The sequence below is a fragment of the Silurus aristotelis genome (genome assembly GCF_946808225.1).
Source record: "Silurus aristotelis genome assembly, chromosome: 15".
Taxonomy (NCBI): domain Eukaryota; kingdom Metazoa; phylum Chordata; class Actinopteri; order Siluriformes; family Siluridae; genus Silurus; species Silurus aristotelis.
In genome coordinates, this window is record NC_139588.1 from 24,151,178 (window position 1) to 24,167,989 (window position 16,812).

The following is a 16,812-nucleotide window of genomic DNA, read 5'->3' on the forward strand; positions in this document are numbered from 1 at the left end:
GCTGTGTTCACTTATTCTCTTTTAGAGCTTGTTTTGTTTAACTTGTTCTCACTTTGCATTGTTTTGTGTTGTTTGTAGATCACATGACCACTGCCTGTTTTCACATGCATGACTTTGGATTAAAATTTCACTCTCTCTTTATTAAAATTACTTTTTACGAAAACTACAATCTTACAACTACACCAGCAGGAAGGTGTCCCGTCTATTTTCTGTTTGCCAGACAAACTTAATCACATGTTCTCTTTTTGCACTGTGTAGACGAAATCTGGAGGGGAAGTGAAAGCAAAGGTTTGCAATGAGCTCCAGCCTGACACCAACAAGGCAGCTTTCTCTGCAGAACATCCTCCAGATTTTGACATGGCCTTCCCAATGTCTTCCTGGCAGAGACCCCAGCAGCTTCTAAATGAAGGATGTTCTGTAACTACTAGTTGAACAGTAAAAGACCTGGGAGTTATTTTAGAGCAACTTGCCAACCAAATTGATATGCTAAGCTAAGAAACATGTCATCATGTCATTGCCCAAAAGCCAGTACACAGAAGCTCCAGCATTTCAACCTGCAAAATCTTTGTCTTATCCAAATTTAATAATAGAAAGTTATGAGTCATCCAATCTTTGAATTTTTCAACAAACAAATAGCAGACGCCCTTATCCAGAGCGACGTACAAAAGTGCTTCGAGGCTCTAGCAATTAATAAATCTACACTGGTACGCAAGATTACACACTAAATATAAATATAACTCTTCGACCCACCCTTGTGTGTTTGTTGAATGTCACATTTCTGTTTAATTACCTCTTTCGATTTTAATAAGCCCTACTCTTCGTGTATGGCTATTCACTAGATTTTGGGGAGTGGCTTTGGGGATTAGCGTTTATGTAGCTACAAAAGCATTAGCAAGATAAGATTATATATTTTTAATTAGTTTTTTTTATAGTCATGTTCATAAGTATAGTCTGGATAGCACTTTTACTGTGAGGGATTTGTAAATAAGCTACTTTTAAATTTTACTTGTAGATTTTGTAGCCAGTTCATTTTAATGTAACTTTATCTACATTATAGTACTTTTACTTAGAATATTTTAGTTCTCTTCCACCAATCCTTCCAGTAAAAGGAAATTGAAACTCTAACTTGTCTACTGACACTTCTGACTTTGTGGCCACAGTGAGGAGGAAAACCCATATATGGGTGTGATGCTTATTGGAATTATAGTGACAGGAACTACTGTACCAATCAAATCAGACCCCAGTTTTAAAACATCCAATCAGAGGTGAGTCTGAATCTGCTTTTACACTGCACACACGAGTTCACTCCCTCACTATCACTTCATCTGAACAGGAACAATGATCTCACTCTTTGTAGCTCTTTGTCTCTTTACATCAGGTCAGTTTCATGTTGTATATTTTTTTTATATAAAATACATTTAAATTTGAAATAAAAAATAATTTCAGTATATATTTGTTTTTATTACTGACATGCAGATGTTCGGTTTTGTTTCAGTGAAACCTTCTAACATCAAAGAGCTTCAGGATCAGAAACGGAAGTTTGGAGAAAGTGTTACTATAAAATGTGACTTGTCCAGTGATAATGATTTAATTTGGTATAAACAGGATTTTAAAAAAGTTCCTCAGATGGTAGTGAGACGAGCACAGAGCCAAATCAGATACAGTAAAGGAATTACAGATGAACGCTTCAGTATTAGTGATAAAAATCAGTTTATTCTCACCATTAAAGACCTGAAAGAAGAGGATACAGGAACATATTTCTGTGCAGAAGTGCTGAAATCTTCACAAATCTTTGGATCTGGAACCCTTTTGATTGTTGAAGGTAAACAGTTTTACTCTGATAACCTGCTCCTGAACTCAAACTCATTCCAGATCAACACTTTATCTAGAATTCTCTCGAATTTCACACCACTGTTTATTTATAGTGTTATTTTTACTAATTGATGTTAAAGCTGAGGAGATGAAACAACTTCCTCCGACTGTAACGCCGATGGAGAACGGAGACGTTAAAGAAGCAGGTGTGAATTTTACTGTCAGTTTTACATTTTAATTTACTGTAATATTAAGAAATGTATAAGATTTGATCTGTTTCCTGTGTGTGTGTCTTTATAAAGTTCAGATCTGATTTTAAAATGACTTTATTCTCCTGTGCAGGTTGCAGATGTACTGATCAGATGCATGTGTTCTTGCTGCTCTCCATTATTAGAGTTGGCGTTTTTACCTTCATGCTCATTATCTTTACAGTAATCCTTATAGTTTTAAAATTAAGATGAAAGTAAACAATGTATTAGTGTTAATTACAGTGTTGTGGTATTTGAGCTCAGAATCTTATCTAATTACAACGACTCAAATTATTTTTAGACACAAACCCATCACATGAATCCATCACTGCTCATTGCTTATCGAGACTGTATATGGAATGAGATTTTTTTTACTGTCAAACTATATTATTTATTTAAACAAAATATAAAAGGAATGTAAAATGCAGAGATAAATCCTTTTAAGTTAAAAAAAAATAAAATGCATTCTAATTTTGTATTGGATCATATGTAACAGATATGTTTATTATAGTAAATGTTTGTGAATAAGTGTATGATTTGTAATAAAAAATTCATATCGTTAAAAAAATGCTTCTAAAATGCATTTTAATGCATGCAAATTTTAACTGGCAGGAATATTTTGGATGTTGCATCTAAATAAAAATGCGCTCGGGCGCTGGACCGGGCAGGTGAGAGAGACAAAAAGGACGAGCCCATCTCCATCCCCTCTGCGAGGTCCACTCGTGAGCCCCAGGTCCTCGAACGTCGCTCTGCCTCGGCTAAAGCTAGAACCATGAGGCGCGGGAGCACCCTCCTCAAAGAGTGCTCTTCATTGTCATGCGAGCGAAATCTGCACAATCGGCTCCCTCGAAAACCGACCTAGCATGCTCTGCTCCCAGACAAGCAACACATAGTTCGTGCATATCCCCCTGTGATATATTGGGGGCAAGGAGGAACGCTGGGACGAAAGCAGTGCTTCGTCTTCTTGGTCGCTTTCATTCTTAAAAGAAGGATAAACTCTACTACCTTACTGGGCAAACACACACAGAGCGTTTCCTGAACAACAGTGGTTGTTTCACTCCATGTGCTTTTAAGCTTCCTAGTCAAGCCATCACCCCGCCGGTGATGCCACGCTTTTCATTGGACAGATTATACACGTGATTCAGAGCGTGGACAACGCGGAGGTGTTCCCAAAGCTTTTCTGATGCAGCTCGAGTTTCTGAAGGGGAACCCAAGTTCCTCTTTTCTGGTCCACATGTAGGACAAAGGACAAAGTTTCATCTCGGCAAATCTGTCTTGGCAAATTCGCAAAAATTAACAGAAATCATTGTAAATGTGATTTAATGTGAAATCCTCAACATTTACTGCATATGTACACATAATACTGGTTAAAGTGTTGATCTGGAATTAGCAGCTTATCAGAGTCAAACTGTTTACCTTTAAATTGCAGATGTGTTCCAGATGTGAACTTTATTGTAGTTCCCTCCATTTCTCCACAGAAATATTCTCCTCCATCATCTTCTCTCAGGTTCGTAATGTTAAAATCAAACTGATGATCATTTATGGGAATACTGAATTATCTTTAAATCCATCAGCAAATGTTTAACTATCAGTGGCAGGCGGTCAGGGCCAGCAAAGCCTTCTCTACTGGCCTAAACACTATCAGAAGCACTGACCTACATTTACAACCTAAATTCTAATATTTGCTCCATGAAATTTTATTAATTTATTCCCAACAGTTTATTCTCTTCATTTTGTAGCGTTTCTCTCGGCTGCACTGCTTCCAGTATGTGATTACAGATTACAACCTTAATATAAATATAACTCTTGAATTCTACAAAGCAAACTTGGAAGTGTTACAGAAGAGGTAGGTCTTTAATTGGCGCTTGAAGATAATCAGGGACTGTACGGACATCTAGGGGAAGTTTATTCCACCACCTCGGTGCAAGAAAATAGAAGATCCTTGAAGTGTACTTACCTCTCATTCTGAGAGAAGGAGGTACCAGTCGAGCAGTGCTGGAGGATCTCAGACAGCGTGGTGCAGTGCGAAATGTGATGAGGTCACTGAGGTAAGATGGTGCTGGTCCATTTTTGGCCTTGTAGGCAAACATCAATGTTTTGAATCTGATACGTGCAGCTACTGGAAGCCAGTGAAGGGAGCGCAGCAGTGGGGTGGGGTGGGGTGGGAGAACATGGGCAGATTGAACACAAGTCGTGCAGCTGCGTTTTGGATCATTTGCAGTGGATGAATAGCGTTCAGGGGAACACCTGCCAGCAGAGAATTGCAGTAGTCCAGTCTTGAAATGCCAAGAGACTGAACAAGCACCTGGGCAGCCTGTGTGGACAGAAATGGTCGAATCCTTCGGGTGTCCTAGAGAAGAAATCGACAGGAACGAGCCACATTAGAGACATGTAAGAAGAAGGACAGTTCATTGTCCATAGTTACCCCAAGGTCACGAGCAGTGGCTGAATGAACGATACGAGGACAGCATGCAACATGTTATATGTTTGTGGTTAGTGTTCATTAAAAGAGAGGTTTTTAGCCTGTTCTATGCTGACATCTTTGCCTCCACAACCATTTTATTAAAACATACATGTGGATCTCTTTATATCCCTTGTCCTTATGAAAACTGTGCACCCCAATGCTTTTTAAGAATTATGATTAGAAAACTTTCATTTTTAAGCTTTGAGACACTTACTGTAAATAAAAAAAACACAGATGTTAGGTATCAACATTCAGAGTGTATATTTATTGTCATAAAATGTATGGAAAAGATATATTTAGTATATTTAGTTTTTGTTACTTAACATCTCTCAAATCCACACATTCCATGTGTTAAATATCTTTCTAACTACAAAAATGCACTTCAATTTTTAATGATATTTCATGACATTTGCAGCATTTGACCTGTTAATTAGTCTCAGTAGTTAAATTCTTTACATTTCTATCGGAGTTCAAGCTCTGCCCAATCACAGCCTGGACTCCACAAGACCTCTAAAGATGTGCTGTGGGATCTGGCAGCCAGACTCTAGAAGCAGATGCAAGCTGTTGCTTACACAAATTTTTCTAACCCAGTCATTAGGATTGCACAAGCCAGTGCACTCTGTAAGAATTACAAAAGTTTATTCATTTTGCCCTAGAAGTATTGTTACAGTGAATGAATAGACTAACGGTTATCGTTAAGTATCTACACAATGTGTACTTGTAACTTTGGAGTATTTTGGAAATGGAAGAGCTGATTATTAAGTACATCGCCAAACATGGCTTACAAGGGATGTTTGATGGAATAGAGAAGGTTGGTGATAAGCCGAATGAGTGGGCTGTTTCTAAATTTGAAAGTTATCCAAAGATGCCTAGGAACAAACAAGAAAAAATTGCAAATGCCCTTCAGGGAGTTTTTGCCTCCTATAAGGTAACCAGGCAAAGGAAAGCTAGATGAGCTTGAGGCTGAAAATAAGCAGCTTCATTCTAGAGTCAGTATCGGAGACATTTATACAAAAAATTACCAAGTCAGTGAAACAATATGGAAAGAAGAAAAGGACAGAATGCAGAAAGAGATCATCTGTTGAAGGGTTGTGTTATGAAGGGCATCCAGCGTAAAACATGTGCCAAATCAGATGCAGATCACAAAACTAAATTCCATACCGGATTGGTCGAGGCCCGGGTTACCAACGACCGCCACAGGTATTGTTAGTCAACAGGATAGCAATGGAAATCGGACTACTGTTGGCCAAAAGAGAAGGAGGAAAGGAGGAAGATGTCTACATACACAGCAGGGAAAGGAGAAGTGAAGGAGAGATGGGGTTTGGGTTGGCATTTTAAATGTTGGTACTATGACTGGTAAAGGGGGAGAGGTAGCTTATATGATGGAGCAGAGAAAAGTAGATATGTTGTGTGTTCAGGAGTCCAAGTGGAAAGGGAGTAAGGCCAGGAACATTGGAGGTAGGTTTAAACTGTTCTATCATGGTGTGGATGGAAAGAGAAATGGTGTAGGGGTGATTCTGAAGGAAGAGTACAGTAAGCGTGTAGGGGAGGTAAAGAGAATTTCTGATAGGGAGATGAACGTGAAGCAGGAAGTTGAAGGGGTGATGATGAATGCCCTCAGTGCTTATACTCCACAAGTGGGTTGTGAGATGGAGGAGAAGGAAAAGTTTTGGGGTGGGTTCTGGTGGATAGTGTATCTAGTAATAAAAGATTAGTGATTGGGGCAGACTTTAATAGGCATTTAGGTGAAGGGAACACAGGTGATGATGAGGTATGGCCTTAAGGAGAGAAATGTAGAATGTTTTGGAGACAAGGTGAGGGAGGCACGATGAGATGGTTTGGATATGTGCAGAGGAGGGACCAGGAAGGCAGAAAAAAGGAAGGCCAAGGAGAAAAAAAGCACTTTCATTTACAAAGAAACTTAGCATAAGGGGGTGTAATATCCACCAAGTTTGTTTGCATGAACAAGCAGAACATCACCCTCACATACACAACTGTTCACATTATGTCAAAGAAATCAGACTAGGCAACCTTCTTCCATTGCTTCATGGTCGATTTCTGACACTAACATGTCCATAGTAGCAGCTTTGAGTGGCATATAGGGAACTTGTGTGCACTTAGAGTATCTCTCTGCTGTGATACTCTGTGTGTTCTGATGCCATACCATTATAGATTACTACTGCATTCTGGGAACACCTTACAACCTCCTGCTGTTGTGGAGATGCTCTGACCCAATCATTTAGACATCACAATCTGGTTTTTTTAAGGTTATGCACCATCAACTTTTAAAATTGAATTGCTGCCTAATATAACTCACACCTTGACAGGTGCCATCATAACGAGGTAATCAATGTTATTTATGCTATCTGTCTTGGGATCAGCACGACAGGGGGGAAGGTGACCACACCTGTACCAAGTGGTCCAGTGCAATGTCTCTCAAGTCACAAGCAGGTCCATCTGAGCTCTGTAAAATCTCCCGCAAATCTGCTCCACCACCTCAGTGTGGAGTCCCCATTCCCCGAGCCTCGGCCCTTGTCTCAAGAGGATCTGATCCTCATTTAAGTGGCTGAAGTAGTTTAAGTATATTGTCTCTTAAAGGAATTAGTCTCTGAAGACTGACCTCTGGTATACCTAAAGCAGGAGCTTATGCCCTGGTGCAGCTCTAAGGGCCTCCTGAGAGGTGGAGAACCCTCCACATCCGCTACAGTACCGGATGGACATGGATGGCATTCGCTGGAGCTGGCCATGCCCTGAACGGGCACTGTATACTGAGGTGCACAGCGTCCCTTCCTGGGGAAGTCCCCAGATGATCCTGTATCAGGACTTCGGTCTTGAGCATTGCACATGATCCCTAGGAGGAGGAAGTGCAAGTCATGATGCTCTGCTTTTTGCACCTCACGATGCCGGAGGAGCAGGGTTGTGGTTGGGGCTGTGCCCACCGAGCAGCCCCACGAGAGCGACGTGGGAGATACCAGGTGCCTTTCAGTAGACACAAGAGCGGCTATGGACTGGCCAATGGCCGTAGCAGTCTCTTCAGATGCTCTGAGGCTAAGTCTGTCGCACAGTGAAGCTCTGGCTTCTTGACTGCCTGACGTATCTCCCATGTCTAGCTCCCAGAGCGGGTCAGCCTGATAGGCCTGCAGCACAGCCATTGTGTGCAAACAGCCTGCGCCTTGACCTGCTGAGGCATAAGCTTTTCCCACCAGCGCCGAGGTAGTTTGAAGGGACTTGGTGGGCAGCGCCAGGGTTTTAAAGGATTACGCAGCACCCGGTGAGAGATAGACAACTCTACAACCCGGTGAATCGTCACATAAACACACCTTTTTTTTCAAGGGGCCGGCCGAAAACGGTTCGCCCAAGACTTTGACACGTCGGTAAAGGTAAAAAAAAAAAAGAACGGGCAGACCCCGGCATGTAGGCAGCAATGTGGGTTGCAGAACACACCCGTCACTATACGATGCAGCTCGATGCAGCTCTTGGACCCAGTAACTACCCGTAGGCATTCCCTCACCTAGCTCAATGAAGCACCCGGGTAGAGATAGCCAGTCAGCGTCTCTTCAACCCAGGGCATCGTCCCACAACTGTAGCCCCTTCAGCCCTACTACATTAGCATAAGGAAAAATGGGGCTGTGGAGGTAGGCCAAATAAGGGTTATTCCATTACCTGGTCACCTCAGTGTGCAGGTCTGGGAAAAAAAGCAGGGAGCGTGGAGGTAGTAATGTAGGTTGCAAAAAACTCAGCTTGCTCTGGTAATTTTAGTTTCTGCTTATATGCGGGCCACATGATTATACTTTTATTAGTGTGTTTGGCCATAATTTACCAGAAGAGGCCACCAAGGTCAGACCAGATACAGCTACTGTGTGTTTATGCAAATGTTCATCTGTATTCATGCACACATGTTCTATAACAACATCAGTAGATGCAATCTTAATTCAAAATGTCTAGATCTTGGTATGTTTCACAGCATTAAACCCAAACACACTTTAGAAACTGAACCATTAACTAGAAAAGTCTAACATCACTTACAAAAATTATTATTTTTTTTTTTTCTCTCACTTTAAACCACATAGGGTTTCCATTAGCCCTGAAACCACACATTGCGTTTTTGATATGTGAAGCTCTCCGTGTATTATTGTCTCTTTTGATGCTGCGATAAGACACATGATTATGCGAATATCTACTGGAGCTCTACTAAACATGTGAGCCTACATAGAGGGTTTTAGGGTAATGATTAGACTTTTAGGGGGGAAAAGGTTATTAGTATTGTCTAAGATGACACTAAGAAGTTTTCAGTAGACTGATTGTGTACCCAAAGGCAGTTCAGAGGGCACCGATCTTCTGTCTATACATAAGCAAAATTCTAACTTAACCCTTAGTAATGGATAGAAAATGAATGGGTCACAGCTCACACATTTTCCAGATAGATTAAAAGCTTTTCTGCTGGTGGAACCAGAATAAATGTAAAGTCACACTCTCAGGAGGTGAGGGAGCAGTGGGAGAACCCGGTCGATGATACAGAATAAAAACTTTCTTTCGGCTTCTCCCGTTAGGGGTCGCCACAGCGGATCCTCCACACGTTTGATTTGGCACATGTTTTTACGCTGGATGCCCTTCCTAACGCAACCCTCCCCAATTTATCCGGGCTTGGGACCGGCACTGAAAGTGGCTGGGGTTGGTTCCCTGACCGGTGATCGAACCCGGGCCGCAGCGGTGAGAGCGCTGCATCCTAACCACTAGATTGATGATACAGAATAAAGTCTTAAAAACATTAATTATAAAATGTTATGAGTGTTGAATATGAAAAATCTCCACAAGAACTCTGAAAGTGTGCTCTTGTATCTGAATCTAAGATCTAAGCTGTAGATGAAAGCTGTTGCTTCCATTAATCAGACTTGTCTCTTCCTCACCTTAAAACCCTGTTACTGTCCTTATACCATCCCTAAAATGGTGTTGAATTGTGAACACTACAGTCAAAGTCTACCAAGAACTCATCCTTCATGTTGAGGATCATTACTGGTGACGAAACTTGGGTGTACGTGCACAATCCTGAGATAATGTCACACATGCTCTGGCTAAAATGTGTCTGTTTTTGTTTATTTTATATATTTATTTTCATCGCTACCATCCTCTTTATATATAATGTTCATCATCGCTGTTTTTAAACCTGGACCTATGCTGGCTGAGCAAGATCCTGAGGAAGAACAAAGGATACGACCCATTCCGGTGTCCCTGAGGGAAATGGGCCGGTGTCAAGAACAGGCTGACATGTGTGCTCCCTTACCTAGTATCCTGTTAGCCAATGTCCAGTCTCTGGAAAACAAACTCAACAACCTCAAGGCAAGGGTCAAGTTCCAGAGGGACATTTGGGACTGCAACCTTTTCTGCTTCACCGAGACAGCACAATGGAGTCGTGGAAGTCAGGGGGGAGGTGGAGTGTGTCTGATGGTGAACAACCACTGGTACGACATTTCACTGTGTGTCGTACTCTGTATGTATGTGTATGTGACAAATAAAATTTGATTTGATTTGATTAGATTTTTGACAGCACGAGCATTGCTTCTCTTTCACGGTTCTGCACACCAAATCTGGAATTACTGACCATAAAATGTTGCCCCATCTATCTACCTCAGGATTTTAGCTTAGTCATAGTCAGTTCCATTTATATGTCACCTCAAGCAGACACAGACACTGCGATATGGGACTTGCACGAGACACTAACACAACACCAAACACAGCATCGGGACACTGCGCTCATTGTGGTGGGGAACTTTAACAGGGCATACCTCAAGCGCACACTGCTGAACTTCCAGCAGCACATCACCTGCCCCACCAGGGGCAAAAGGACACTAGACCACTGCTACACACCGTTCAAGAGCAGCTACAAGGCACAATCACGTCCACTGTTTGGGAAATCAGACCATGCCGCCATTTTCCTCATGCCTGTATACAAACAAACGCTGAAACAGGAAGCTCTGGTTCAGAGGGAGGTCGCACGCTGGACTGACCAATCGGTGGCTGCTCGGCAGGACGCTTTAGATGATGCAGAGTGGGATATGTTCAGGCGCAGCTCTGATGACATCAACATGTTTATGGAAGCAGTTGTGGGATTAATCGGGAAACTAGTGGATAATACGGTACAGAAAAACACAATCACAACATTTTCCAACCAGAAGCCATGGAAGCAGACGCTTCTCTGGCGGACAAGCTAAACACCTTTTATGCTCACTTTGAGGCTGCAGCTAACCACGCTAGCGGTGCTAGCGGCACAAAGAGCATGCACACTCAGATAGCCGCAGAGGAAAACTTCACACAACGATGAGCCACCTGGACTACAGAAAAGGGAATTATGCAAAAATGCTCTAAGTCGGAGGTCCTGGGACTCCTGCCACTGTATCTATGGATCTCCAACTTCCTTACAGACAGACCACAATCCGTATGGGTGGGCAAACACATTTCATCCACTCTCACCCTCAGCACTGGAGCTCCTCATGGTTGTGTTTTGAGACCCCTGCTGTACTCCCTGTACACACATGACTGTGTGGCCACTTCCAACTCCACCACCATCATTAAGTTTGCTGACCACACTGTTGTGGTGGGCCTGATTTCCAACAACGCTGAGACGGCCTTCCTACAGGAGATTACCTAAAGAGAACCTGGAGAGATGGTGCCAGGAGAACAATCTTCTCCTGAACGTCAGCAAGACTAAGGAGTTGATAGTGGACTTTAGCATGAAGCAGGAGAGTCATACCAACCACTAAACACCAATGGGACCCCAGTAAAGAGAGTGGACAGTTTCCGTTACCTGGGTGTTACATTACATAGGACCTCCTCTTGGTCCTGTCACAACAACACCCTGGTGAAGAAGGCCCAGCAGCGTCTGCACCAGCTGAGACACTTAAGGGACTTTAAACTACCCTTAAAGGTGCTAAGGACATTTTATACTTGCACTATTTAGAGCGTTATTATGGGTAGCATCACTTCCTGGTTCTGGAAAAGCACCATGCAGGACAGGCGAGCCCTCCAGATGGGGGTGCGTTCAGCCGAACGTACCATCTGTACTGAGCTCCCTAACCTGCAGGACATTTACCACACGCTGTGCCAGACTAGGGCCAGAAAGATTGTGAAGGACCTCAGCCATCCCAAAAATTTACTCTTTTCTCTGTTATAATCAGAGGTTCCATTCCTTGAAAGTAAACACAGAGAAAATAAGAATGAGCTTTGGTGTCTAAACCAGGGAACCCCCAGGAACTAGTTCTGGTTTTCCTTACACCTAGCACCTTAGCTTTGGACTGTGACTTCAACTCTGGACTTGCACAGCACAGTGTCACTTTATACTTTATACCACACCATTCTGCACATGGACACTTCAAGGACAAATCACACTAAATTACTTTAATCACTACTCTGTCAATATCTGTAAATACTTATCCATTCCTTTCTGGAATTCATGTGTTCATACATATATTTTTCTGTACTTTATACTTTTTTATTTATCTACTTAATTTTTTTTTTTTTTATCCATACATTATATTTCTATTTTTTATGTTTGAATGTTGGATAGTCCTAAAAAGCATTTCACTGCATGTCGTACTTTGTATGAATGTCTATGTGGAAAAAAAAACATTTTGAAAATGAGGCAACAGTCTTCACAGTGGAAGAGCCCGTCATCTACACACCTGAAAAAGGTGAGGCAGGTTTACAGCTTGACCAAGTGCATGCTCATCTTTTTCGACATTCATGGCACTGTGCATTGAAAATTCATCTGTGGTGCACTGGTATCGAAACTTTTTGTTACCTCGTAGGTGGTACGTACAAACATACAAATTAACATTCCATATGAATGTTTCTAGGTTATGTATGTAACCCTGGTTCCCTGAGGGAATGAGACGCTGCGTCAACAACGCGTTGGGAATGATTCCAGGTTGTCTGCACTCTGAATCACTGTCCAACGGAGAGGTGTGACATCAATGCGAGGGGGGGTTCCGTCATGACCACAAAATGTTAAAATGCGGTGGTGCCGACATTAGCTTCTGAAAAGGGAAGGAAACACTGCAGGGATGCAAAGAGTATCACCTGGAAACGCAGCGTCTCATTCCTTTAGGGAACCGGGGTTACATATGTAACCTAGAAACGTTTCCTTTCAGGAACTCGAGCTGCATCAACAACGCTTTGGGAATAAGTGTCCAATCATGCCAAACTGACCAGACCCTGCCTAGTGTGTATAGGCACAGCTTAAGCAAAGGATGGAAGGAGCCTGTAGGTCCCTGACCCTCTTTAGGAAGGAGATAGCCCAAAGGAAGGTCGCTCATACCAGGTAACATGGAGGGGATCCACATCTGCCCCATGCAGACTCACCACTGGTGTTCCACAAGGCTCGGTACTTGGTCCCCTCCTTTTCTCCCTCTATACCCACTCCATTGGTGAAGTCATATCCTCAAATGGGTTTTCTTATCACTGCTATGCAGATGACACTCAACTAATCTTTTCTTTCCCTCCATCAGATACCACAGCTTCTGCTCGGATATCAGCATGCTTGACAGACATATCTTCATGGATGAGTGCTCACCAACTAAAACTCAACCCCAGCAAAACAGAACTGCTGGTCATCCCAGGTGATTCATCTCCAGGTCAAGATCTCCAAATAACACTTCATGACTCTCTGCTCTCCCCTTCAGCCACTGCTCGTAACCTTGGGGTAACTATGGACAATGAACTGTCCTTCTTCCCACATGTCGCTAATGTGGCTCGTTCTTGTCGATTTCTTCTCTATAACATCCGAAGGATTCGACCATTTCTCTCCATACAGGCTGCCCAGGTGCTTGTTCATTCTCTTGTCATATCGAGACTTGACTACTGCAACTCTCTGCTGGCAGGTCTTCCCCTGAACGCTATTCGTCCACTGCAAATGATCCAAAACGCAGCTGCACGACTTGTGTTCAACCAGCCCAAGTTCTCCTACAAGTCAAGTCAAGTCAAGTCAAGTTTATTTGTATAGCGCTTTTCACAACAGACATTGTCTCAAAGCAGCTTTACACAAATCAACAGTTAAGGTGAATGGTGTGAATTTGTCCCTGATGAGCAAGCCGTTAGCGACTGTGGCAAGGAAAAACTCCCTTAGATGTTATGAGGAAGAAACCTTGAGAGGAACCGGACTCAAAAGGGGAACCCATCCTCATTTGGGTGACATCAAGAGTTTGATCATAAATCTTTCAACAATACAGAACACTGGAGAGTGAGAACTAACACGATTACTGGAGTATAAGATTATAAGTGATGTTCTTTCTGCAGTCTTATACAGTCTATATGGTTAGTAGCTCCTAGTTTTATAAGCTCAGCATTTGTGATCATCACAGATCCAGCATCAGCTTCTCCATGCCAGAGCCTTTAAACACTCCAGGAGGTCCAATGTCAAACTCCACACATGTAGCGGGATCCAAATGGCACTGGTACGTCTCTAGATGGTTCGGGATGTTTGCGAGTTCGGCATCTACTTCTTCAAAGGTCCGTAATCATCACAAGGTGGGAGGTGACTGGAGCTGGCCAAACCTCAGGGTGTCTCGGGATGGGGAGAGAAAGAGAAGCAGTGGAGAGGAATTAGCGTAGCTGCTGTTCATGATATTAACAGCACAAGTTGATAATGTGCATGTGATCAGATGTTTTGGAGCACAAAGTTATGATATGTGATGTGTGTTATGTGTAGGCTTTGCTAAAAAGATATGTTTTTAATCTACACTTAAACTGGGTGAGTGTGTCTGAGCCCCGAACACGGTCAGGAAGACTATTCCAGAGTTTAGGACCTAAATGTGAAAATGCTCTACCACCTTTAGTGGACTTTGCTATTCTAGGACCATACCACCCCACTGCTGCGCTCCCTTCACTGGCTTCCAGTTGCTGCACGTATCAGATTTAAAACATTGATGCTTGTCTACAAAGCCAAAAATGGACCAGCACCATCTTACCTCATAGACGTCATCACATCTCGCACTGCACCACGCTGTCTGAGATCCTCCAGCACTGCTCGACTGGTACCACCTTCTCTCAAAATTAGAGGTAAGTATACTTCAAGGCTCTTCTCTGTTCTGGCACCGAGGTGGTGGAATGAACTTCCCCTAGATGTCCGTACAGCAGAGTCCCTGACTATCTCCAAGCAACAACTGAAGACCTACCTCTTCCTGAAATACTCAAATAGCACTTTCCAAGTTTGTAGAATTCAAGGGTTATATTTATATTAAGTTTGTAATCTAGCGTACTAGTGTAGATTTATTAATTACTAGAGACTCAAAGCACTTTTGTACGTCGCTCTGGATAAGGGCGTCTGCTAAATGCTGCAAATGTAAATGTAAATGTAAAGCCAGTCTTGACTGACAGACACCTAAGGGCCACCTCGGCCAAGGGCTCAGAGGGGGCTGAGACAGAGCATCCAGCACAATAGCCAGGTCCCACACAGGCACTCTGGTTCGTATTCCAGGCCTCAGTCTCTGGGTGCCATGCAGAAAATGTGTCACTAAGGAATGCTTGCCCAGTGACTCCTCAGCAAACGGAGCACAGTAAGCCGTGATAGCAGACACGTAACATTTTGGGTAGAAGGAAACAACCCTCTGGTGAACTGCTCTTGTGGAAACTTCAGTACTGAACCAACTGGTCAGTTAACTGGGTCCAACTGGTGGTGTTCGCACCACGCTGAGAACAGGTGCAATTTAAAGGAATATGACATACTCGTGAAGGGAGCTCTGAATTGGAGGATGGTCTCCATTACCTCGGTAGAGAAACCAGCAGCTAAGATCTGTGCCCCCTCAGGGTCCACAGCCTCCATAAGTCTGGGCAGGGGTGAACCAGGGTGCCCCCTGCCTGGGAGAGAAGATCCATCCTGGTAGTGGGTTGTGGAGGAGAAGTAAAAATTCTGGAGTGAGTTAGATGAAGTGGTAGATGTTGTAGCTAGGAAAGAACGATTGATGATTGGGGCAGACCTCAATGGCCATGTTGGTGAAAGGAACAGAGGTGATAAGGAGGTGTGGGTAGGTATGGTCTTAAGGAGAGGAATGTGGAATGGCAGATGGTGGTAGATTTTGCTAAAAGGATGGAAATGGCAGTGGTAAAGAAGATGTTTTAAGAAGAAGGAGGAACATAAGATGATGTATAAGAGTGGAGTAGGGTGGGAAGAAAGTGGACAATGTTCTATGTAGGAGATGCAACCTGAATGAGATTGGAGACTATAAGGTGTTGGCAGGGGACAGTGTAGCTAGACAGCATCGGATGGTGGTCTGTAGGATGGCTTTGGAGGTGAAGAAGAAGCGGAGGAGAGTGAAGACTGAAAAGAAGAATAAGATGGTGGAAAGAGGAAGACTGTAGTGTGAGGTTCACGGAAGAGGTCAGACAGGGGTTTGGTGGTACTGAAGAGTCAAGTCAAGCGCTTTTTACAACAGACATTGTCTCAAAGCAGCTTTACAGAATTTAACAGTTAAGGTGAATGGTGTGCATTTATCCCTGATGAGCAGCCGTGGCGAATGTGGCAAGGAAAAACTCCCTTAAATGTTACGAGGAAAAAACCTTGAGAGGAACCAGACTCAAAAGGGAACAAGAGTGTGATCATAACTCTTAAAACAATATAGAACACTGCAGAATGAGATCTAACATGAGCACTGGAGTGTGTGATTATGAGTGATGTTGTTTCTACAGTCTTTAACAGTCATTTGTGGTTATAAAACTAGGAGCTACTGAGCAACTCATAAAATAGCTCAACATTTGTTATCATCACAGATCCAACACCAGCCTCTCCATGCCAGAGCCTTTAAACATTCCAGGAGGTCCAGTGACCAAAACACCACATGAAGTGGGATCCAATTGGCACTGGTACGTCACGGGATGTTTGCGGGCATCTACTTCTTTGAAGGTCCACAATCTTCATGATTTGGGACATGACTGGGGCTGGAGCAACCTCAGGATGCCTCGGGATGGGAAAGAGAAAGAGAAGCAGTGGAGAGGAATTAGCATAGCTTCTGTTAATGATAATAACAGCACAAGTTGATAATGTGCATGTTATCAGTTGTGTGAGATAAGTATATGAGGCTGGTGCAGGACATGTATGAGGACAGTGTGACAGCAGTGAAGTGTGCAGTAGGAACGACAGACTGGTTTAAGGTAGAGATTAGACTGCAGCAAGGATCGGCTCTGAGCCCTTTCCTGTTTGCAGTGATGATAGACAGGTTGACGGCCAAGGTCAGACAGGAGTCTCCATGGATTATGATGTTTGCAGACGATAGGAGTTTAGGTACCTGGGGTCAACAGTGC

The 16,812-nt window shown here is 43.1% G+C and overlaps 2 long non-coding RNA genes across 2 annotated transcripts; both read left to right on the forward strand.

Annotated features, from left to right (window-relative positions):
- The first annotated feature begins 1,088 nt into the window (after window positions 1–1,088).
- Window positions 1,089–2,297, forward strand: LOC310737994. Its single transcript, XR_014536938.1, has 4 exons — window positions 1,089–1,378; window positions 1,496–1,822; window positions 1,953–2,018; window positions 2,155–2,297. It is a non-coding gene; the product is annotated as an uncharacterized lncRNA (long non-coding RNA).
- A 10,522-nt stretch (window positions 2,298–12,819) lies between these two features.
- Window positions 12,820–13,136, forward strand: LOC310738001. The gene is made up of 2 exons (XR_014536945.1): window positions 12,820–12,901; window positions 13,026–13,136. It is a non-coding gene; the product is annotated as an uncharacterized lncRNA (long non-coding RNA).
- Window positions 13,137–16,812: the final 3,676 nt, after the last annotated feature.